This window comes from Sus scrofa, chromosome 3 (assembly GCF_054392235.1).
Source record: "Sus scrofa isolate SSC_HxYL_T2T_F1_AM1 chromosome 3, Sscrofa_HxYL_maternal_Yorkshire_Landrace_v2.0, whole genome shotgun sequence".
NCBI lineage: Eukaryota > Metazoa > Chordata > Mammalia > Artiodactyla > Suidae > Sus > Sus scrofa.
Window position 1 is genome coordinate 3,481,886 of NC_139385.1, and position 8,909 is coordinate 3,490,794.

Here is an 8,909-nt window from a genome sequence, read left to right on the forward strand (position 1 = left end):
CATCATGTGTGATTCTGTGTGTGGGAATTTGGTTGACAAGGAAAAACTGTAGCGGGGAAACCAGATCAGTGTTTGTCTGAGGCTGGAGGCCAGAGGGAGGATTGACGGCAGATGGGCCCGAGGGAACTTTTTGGGTGACGGAAATATTCTGAAACTGGATCGGGGTGATGCTTGAACAGCTGTGCCATCCTAGGAGAATCCATCAAACTGTTCGCTACAGTGGATGAAGTTTGTGGCATGTCAGTTATACCTCACTTGGGGTAAACTGTCCCTCGGTAAGGTTGTTAAAACATGAAACTCAAAAAAAAAAAAAAAAAGAGTGTTAGAAGATCCAAACACTGGCCAGGAATTGTATAGTAATAAAGCTTGATTCGGATGTTTTACGGATGATAACACTGCAGGTGGTGTTTTTTCAAGCCAGCTCTTATCTTTGAGAGATACGCACTGAATTATGGGAAATGATATATAATGCCTGAGAGGTGCCTCAAAATAGGAGAGGATTTGGGAGGCTTAGAGATGAAGCAGTGGCTGAGCACACACGGATCCCTGTTGAAGCTGGACGCTGGTTCGCTGGAGGTTTGTTTTAGCATCCTGTCTTCTTTCGTATGTTTTCAAAGTTCCCATATTAAAAGTTTTCAAGGATAAACGTAAGAGGCGTTTTTAAAATGCTGCATTGAGAACAGATGCTGACTCACAGACACTGAAAAACGGATGGTCTCCGGAGGAGGCGGTTTGGGGGGTGGGGGGATGTGCTTGGGTTGTGTGTGGGATGGAAATCCTGCGACCTTGGATTGCGATGATCATTATATAAGTACAGATGTGATAAATTCATTTGAGTAATTAAAAAAAAAGGTAAAAAATCAAATCAAATCAAATCAAAGGCGGCATTGGCTGAGTCCTCTGCGGGTCCCTGACGGAATGCAATTGGAATGAGGCGGACCGCTTTTTGTTTGCTCAGCAAACCCGCCCCCGCGCCTCCCGGTCACCACACTGTGCTTCGCGGACCGCCAGCCCTGCAGGGGGCGCTGCAGCCCACCTTCCCGGCCCGCCCTCTTGGCGCCTGACCCCCCCTTCGGCCCAGGCCTGTGCGCAGACCCTCGCTAGAGCCCGCAGCTGCTTTGGGAGGGGGGCTTCCAGTCGTCTAGGGAATGATGCAAGGCGGAGGAAAGCTTGGAGCTGGTTGATCCCCGTGGGGCGCATGCCGGAGGCCAGCCTTGGGGCTTTTGCGGCTACATCCCCAGGGCCGCTCTGCCTCCAGCCCTTTCTGAATCCTGGATCTGGGCTCTCTCCAGTTCTGTGAACCACCCAGCACCGTGCCAGGACGTTTCCTTCTTGTTTAGGTTGGCCCGGGTTCGTTTCCGCGGCCGAAAACCCGAGCACCCGGTGGAAGCGACAGCTCAGCTCGCCGAACATTCCGTGTGCTCGATCGCCCCTCGGCGATCCAGCCGTAAACACAGACCCCCTTGGACTTGAAATTTTCCACAAGGTGATCAGATAACTAAAGAGGAAGGAATACACTGATAGAAGGACGCCAGATTGAAAGCCGCGCCCACGTGCTGCTAAAACAAGAATTCAGAGGTTGTGGTCATTAAGACAGCAGCATCTATTGGGACCAAGAAAGTTAAGTTGGTCTATATAGCAGCCTTGTCCCACAGAAGTAGAATGTAAGCCGCAAATGTGAGACAGGGGTAATTTTTAAGTTTTCTAGTAACTGCCTTAATGCAGTAAAAAGAGGAGTTCCCGTGGTGGCTCAGCGGGTTATGGACGCTGCCTTGTCTCTGTGAGGATGCAGGTTGGATCCCTGGCCTCCCTCAGTGGGTTAATGATCCCTTGCAAGGTGCCACCTAGATCGCAGATGTAGCTTCAACCCGGTGTTGCTGTGGTGTAGGCCGGCAGCTGTAGCTCCAGTTCAACCCCTCGTCCAGGAACTTCCATATGCCACAGGTGCAGCCATTAAAAAAAAAAAAAAAAAAAAGGTAAATTAATTTAAAAAGAAATAGATCAAATTAATTTTAGTAGTGTATTTTATGTAACCCAATATATCCAAAATATTGTCAGTGTGAGGAGTTCCCTGGTGGCTCGGCAGGTTAAGGGCCTGGCAGTTGTCACTGCTGTGGCTCTGGTTACTGCTGTGACGTGGGTTCAGTCCCTGGCTGGGGAACTTCCACATGTCTCAGGCACAACAAAAGACAAAAATAAAGAAACAAAATATTATCCTTTCAAACTCTAACCAATATAAATATGTAAAATACTGTTAGTAACATTGTTTTGTTTTGTTTAACCACTTCTTTACAATTGATGCATTGTGTATTTTACACCGGCTGCACCTCTTCCTGTGGCTGAGTCCTGTTTCCATTGGTCAACAACTGGACATTATAAAAGGGCTGGAAAGGCTCCCTCGGGGGTTTCTGCATGTGTTCAGGACCGTGTCGCCTTAGAATGGCCATCCCTTCTCCCCGGCTGCAGCCTCAGTTGTACCCAAGGCTCCCAACCAAGGATATGAGCCCTGGTGGCTCATCAGCCTGGGATGGGTTTTGTCCACGTTGGGGACCCGACCCTGTGAGGATACCACTGGCTACTTGGAGAGCCTGACTCCAAGCAGCTGATTTCAAAGCCTGGCGTGTCCCCGTTTTCCTGGCGTGCCACTCACGGGCCCGTCGGACGTCTCTCCAGAGGAGCTGGCACCTGAGCTCTCAGAGCCCCGAGCTGTTCACAGTGGAAATGGCAGCACAGAAACCTTCACAGAGAAGCAGAAACAACTGCAGAAGCCCCGCTCGGAAGGACCTCCGCTGCCAGTCCTGCACGCGGGTGCCGAGCTGGCATCGCGCCCAGCCACGCAAGGAAAGGGCTGAGCAAGAAGACTCAAAACTCTTCTTAGATCCGCCCCCCCCACCCCCCTGAGACGTGAGGTCCCAGGGCAAACCGCTGTCCCCAGTTGGAGGGACAGACGGGCCCATGAAGCTCACCACTGCGGCAACAGGAGAACCAGAATCGCAGGGGACCCTGCCAGCGGGGAGATGGAACATTCCCAGGGCTTCACCACAAGAAGCCTGCCGGGATTTCACAGTGCAGACCAGGAAGCCCCTGCCCCCAGCTTCCTTCCCTCAGCGGCGGAAGCAGGCCCCGTGCCTTCTTCCCTGGCTGCGCAGAGTGGGGGGGCTTCTGCGGAGCTGGCCCTCAGGCTGGGGGGTCTTTCCTTATTTCCATGTTCTTACAAAACACTGCTCATTTCTTGGGGGCAACAGGAACGAGTCTCTCAGAGTCCCACAGCCCCCCTGAGCCCCCAGCAACCCGAAGCCCATTTCACAGAAACCGAAACAGGCCCAGAGGCCAAAGAGCTTGTCCCAGGTCACAGAGCTGGGGAGCAGTGCTGCAGGCTCCCCTTCCAGGCCCTTTCATGCCGCTTTGCCTTAATGTGAGTCTTCCTGGCTCAGGAGGCCAACCTCAGAAGATGCAGCCGTGGAGTTCCCATCGTGGCACAGTGGAAACAAATCTGACTGGGAACCATGAGGGTGCAGGTTTGATCCCTGGCCTCACTCCGTAGGTTAAGGATCCAGCGTTGCCGTGAGCCGGGGTGTAGATTGCAGACGCGGCTCGGATCCGATGTTGCTGTGACTGTGGTGTAGGCCGGCAGCTACAGCTCGGATTCGACCCCTAGCCTGGGAACCTCCCTATGCTGCAAGTGCGGCCCTAGAAAGCAGCCTTGCCACCGTTTTGATGCAACCTCGTGAGAGACGCCGAGCCAGCGCTGCCCAGCTGGGTCACCCCCAAATTCCTGAGCCCCGGAAATGGTGAGAGGTGTTGGAACCCTTACACAGCAGTCAATGAGTAACACACAGAGCCTCTTTTTTCCTGCACGCCCACACCCCTGTGCTCTCTCCAGAGTGGTTTTCATCCAGGCTTTGTTTGAACAAGTTTCCTGTGCTGTCGGAGTTGGACATACCTTTTCCTGAACTGGGGTTTAAGAAACATGGATGGGAGCTCCCCCTGGGGCTCAGCAGCTTAAGAACCCAACCTGATGTCCAGGAGGCTGTGGGTTCAGTCCCTGGCCTTGCTCAGTGGGTTAAGGATACAGCGTTGCTGCAGGCTGCCGTGTAGGTGGAAGATGTGGCTCGGATTTAACCCCTGGCCTGGGAGCTTCCATGTGCCACGGGTGCAGCCATGAAAAGAAAAGAAAAAAAAAAGAAAAAACATGGATGAGTTTCATGATAGGGTGACATGGTGGTGGCTGGGGGAGCCTGAGGACCCGGGGCCACCTCTCTTGGCGTTGGAGGCTGCACATGGAAGTGTTTCTTGGAGGCTGATTCTGTGTGTCCGTATCTGTCTCTCTCTCTTGCAGCCATACAAAGGTGCGTCCTGCTCAGCAGTAGTCAGAGGCCCATCGTCTTGCGCTGTGACACCCCAGGGACCCAGGGAACAGACAGGAAGCGGTGCTGGGGGCGCAGGAAGGGTCCGAGGAGGATATCGAAGCAGCAGGAAGTGACAGCCAGCAGGCAGGAAGAGGAAGGGGAAGATGAAAAGACAGAGGCAGCCTGGCTTCCCCGGGCACTCGCCAAAGACTGCACTGAGCGCCAGCCAGGCCCTCAAAGATGCAAGTGGGGACCAGCAGCTTGCAGATTCGAAGGCTTCTCTTCTCAGCGCCATCCGCCAACCTTCAGACTCAGCCAGCGTCAGCGTCGGCGTCGAGGGGTTTCCATCAGATCCTGGCTCCTGATGGGACTCTTTGTCCTGCTGCCCCGCCCTTACCCCCCAGGAGCAGGTGGCCGAGCGAGGACCCCTTCTCTCGAGGCAGGAGGGGGACCCCGTCAGTGCTTCCTTTGTGGGTCTTGCCCGACGTGGGGGGGATGAAGGGAGGAGGGCGCCGAGGTGCCCAGCCACACCCCACCCCCACCCTCAGAGCAACAGGGCCGCTAGAACGTTCTGCAGTGACAGGAGGGTTCTTCATTCATCTGCAGCGACCAGGAGAATAGGCATTAGCCTCGCGGATCTCCAGATGCGGCACCTGAAATACGGCTCGGGCCACATTTCAAAATAAAGCATTTAATGGGGCTTCAGTTTAATGAGAGTATACATGTAGAAAACCAGATACGACGGCTGGCTTCTGAATTGGAGCGCCCGGCTCCCCATCCTTGTTTGGGGTCTCTAATTACAGTCTCTCTAGAACTTTCTGTTTAACCAAGGTAGATTTACACAGTATAAAATTCAGTCTTGTCTGTGCACAGTTCTGCTCTTTTTGACAAGTACGTGGAGTTGTATAATTGCCACCGCAGTCATCACCTCCCCCCCAAGATCCCCACATGTCATTTTGTGGTCAGCCCCAGACCTCCGGCCCCTGGAACCACTTGTCTCTGTCTCTATAGTTTTGCTTTTGCCAGACTGTCCTATAAACGAACGCATACACGACCAGTTAGGGGTCCCCCGTGTTGTTCTCTGTTGTCCTGTGTCTGTGTACCCTGCTTTTTTTTTTTTTTTCCTTTTCTTTTTAGGGCCGCGCCTGCAGCATTTGGAAGTTCCCAGACTACGGGTCAACTCAGAGCTGCAGCTGCCGACCTATGTCACAGCAGCACCGGATCCTTAACCCACTGAGTGAGGCCAGGAACTGAACCTGCATCCTCATGGATACTGGTTGGGTTCTTAACCTTGTGAGCCGCAACGGGAGCTCACCCTTGCTCCTTTTTTTTTTTTTTTTTTGGTCTTTTTAAGGCTGCAGCCACAACACACAGGGAGGTTCCCGGACTACGGGTCAACTCAGAGCTGCAGCTGCCGACCTATGCCACAGCCACAGCAGCACCGGATCCTTAACCCACTGAGTAAGACCAAGGATTGAACCCCAAACCTCATGGTTCCTAGTCGGATTTGTTAACCACTGAGCCATGACAGGAACTCCCAATTCTGGTTCTTGAATGGCTTTGTCTTGCCCTCTTTCTGGCCTTCTCTGTTGAAGCTGTCAGTATTTCCAAAGGCTCCCAGTTTAAAGAGAAAAGGACTCACAGGTCAAGTGGGTGTCAAGGTTGCAAGGTCATTGTGAGTCAGCTCTGTGAGCACCTGCCATTATCACCATCCAGGTTCTTGCTGTTCAGGAAAAGAATTGTCCAAGTCTGTCAGTCTGCGCAGAAGCCTTCACACTGAATAGTGTTGGGCCTGAGAGGCCTGGAAGCCTAGATGTCCCTCTTGATACCAAACAGACCTGTCCTTAAAAGTGAGACATTCAGATGAGCCAGAGCAAAGAACTTCGGCGGTTGCATGTAAATCTCGCTCTTTAAAAAAAAAAAAGTTGTGGGAGTTCCTGTCGCGGCTCGGTGGAAACGAATCTGACTAGTATCCGTGAGGACACAGGTTCGATCCCTGGCCTTGCTCAGTGGGTTAAGAATCCGGTGTTGCCGTGAGCTGTGGTACAGGTCACAGAAGCAGCTTGGATCCCATGTTGCTGTGGCTGTGGCTGTGGCCAGAGGCTACAGCTCCAATTAGACCCCTAGCCTGGGAACCTCCATGTGCTGTGGATGGAGCTCTAAAAAAAAAAAAAAAAAAAAAGAAATTGTGGTGAAATATGTAGCATTTACCATTTTAAGTCGTAGCTGTATTGCTTCCGTAGAGTCACGTACATTCACGTTGCTGTGCAGCCATCACCACCCTCCATCTCCAGAACTCTTTCAACCTGCAAAACTGAAGCTCTGTCCCCATGAAACACACCTTTCATTCTCTGCCCCCACCCTCCCAAGACGGAATCACCCTTCTACACTCTGTCTCTACGAATTTGACTCCTCTAGGGACCTCACACAGGCAGAATCATACAGGATTTGTCTTTTTGTGACGTGTTGATTTCACTTCGCGTCGGGGTTCATCCGTCCTGCAGAATGGGTCAGAACTGCCTTTGTTTTTCAAGCTGAATAATGTCCCATGGACGTGGGGGTTGACTCTGGCTGGCTTCCCTCCTTGGGAGATTGTGAATAACGCACCTGTGAACACACGCGTGTCCAACTCTCTTGTCGAGACCCTGCTTTCTCTTCTTTGGGGGCTCATACCTGGGCGTGGAAGTGCTCAGTCAGATGGCCGTGTTTCCTGTGGCGACTCTGCATCCCCGCCGCCGGGGTGTCTGAGCTGAACGTGGCCTGAATCTCTCAGCCTCCCTCCATCTCCCTCCTCCAGCCTCTTGCCTGGCCTCCTAGTTTCCTAGCTGGCCTCCCACCGTCATGCTGACCTCTTTCCAATTTGGGCTCCACACGACAGCCAGTGACTCTGTTTCAAATATGTGGGTCTGCATGTGGCCTGTCTGCTGAAAACCCCTCTGTGGCTTCCATTGCTTTGGGAGGTCAGACCCCAGTCCTTACATGACTAATCTTGTTCCGTGGGTCTGGCCACTCTCCCTTTTCCACCTACAGTAAACTATCAATCCCTCTAAGGCTCCCTTCCTTAGCACATGCTGTTCATCAGAGGACTGCTGTCCCCTGACTCCAACCCCCGCCCCTAATCATCCTAGGCTTCAGAGTGTCCTTCCTTAGGGGAGAGATCCCTGACCTTGGGGTTTTTTTGTTTGTTTGTTTGTTTGTTTTTTGGCTGCCCTGTGGCATATGGAGCTCTCGGGCCAGGGATCAGATCCAAGCCACAGCCTTGAACTAAGCTGCAGCTGCAGCAATGCCGGATCCTTAGCCCACTGTGCCAGGCTGGGAATCGAACCCAAGTCCCAGGGCTCCCAAGATGCCACCGATCCCACTGTGCCACAGCGGGGAGCTGCATTTTTATGTGTGTCAGTTTCTAATTATTTATTTATGGCTGCACCTGGCCAGGGGTCAAATCCAGCAACCACAGCAGTGACAGTGCCAGGTCCTTAACCCTCTGAGCCACCAGGGAACTCCACCCTGACCCTGTTTTTATTGTCCTCCTCCACTATCAATTAGCTTCTCTCCGTTACAGCTTGTAAAAATGTACCTGCCCCCCCCACTCCCACCCCAAGCCCTGATTCTGTTTTTATCTATTTATTCAATCATGTACTGGTGGGGTTAATGGATGTTGCAGCCCCAGGCTGTGAGTGTACAGTAAGCGGCCAAGCTTCCCACCCTAGGTGGGCCACATCTCCATACTCTCTCCAATGTCATTGTGTGACTGCCTTATTGGACTTGAGGCTGCTGTAATTTTGTCTTTATTAGGATGCCATTTGTTTCCTGTCTGCATCTCCTGCCAGACAGTAAGCTCCACCAGAGAGGGTCTGCTTCCCCCCCGCCTCAATAATTATCAAATGATGGCAATGTGTTAAGACGGCTTCCATTCTTAGGGGGCCCTGGAGGAGTTACGAAAGCATGAAGCACTGCGGGATCTGAACGATGCCTCGATTGGCCAGTTCCGTGGTCTCTGCAGGCATCTCTAAGGGGCTTAGAGGGCAGGCGACCACTGCGCCGGGGCCTAGCACGGGGCCCGGGACGACTCCGACAAGGAACCCAGGCCCTCAGGGAGGGCGAGCATCTTTAGGCCAAAACCTCGGCCACAGCACGAAGCCCCTTCGCTTCCGTGTGATCGCACTTCAGGGCTGTCGGATGGAGCGCCTCGGGCCCAGGAGACTGCTGAGGTCCGTGTCCCTCCCTCCAGGGCGCGACCGAGGATGCACACGTCCCAGCGAGGCATTCTGGGGGTCCCTCCATTCCGTCCCCGCGAGGGCGGAGGACAGGGCAGCCCCCGGCCGGAGGCGGCGAGCGAGGCACCGGCCTGGGGCCAGCGAGGCGGGGCGGGGCGCGGACACCGGCCCCGCCCCGCCCCGAGCGCGCCCCGCCCCGCGCGCGCGCCGCGAGCTTCCGCGAGCCCCGGCCGGGCGGGCGGGGCGCGCGGCCCGCAGGCTCCGCTCCGCCCGGCCGCGCTCCGGCCCGGGATCCCGCGCCCGCCCGCCCGCGCCCCCGGAGCCCCGCCCCCCGCGCCGCGCC

At 54.2% G+C, this 8,909-nt stretch overlaps 1 long non-coding RNA gene across 1 annotated transcript; it reads left to right on the forward strand.

The window, feature by feature from the left end:
* The first annotated feature begins 491 nt into the window (after positions 1-491).
* LOC102159434 (uncharacterized) lies at positions 492-5,406 on the forward strand. The gene is made up of 2 exons (XR_302046.4): positions 492-576; positions 4,340-5,406. It is a non-coding gene; the product is annotated as an uncharacterized LOC102159434 (long non-coding RNA).
* Positions 5,407-8,909: the final 3,503 nt, after the last annotated feature.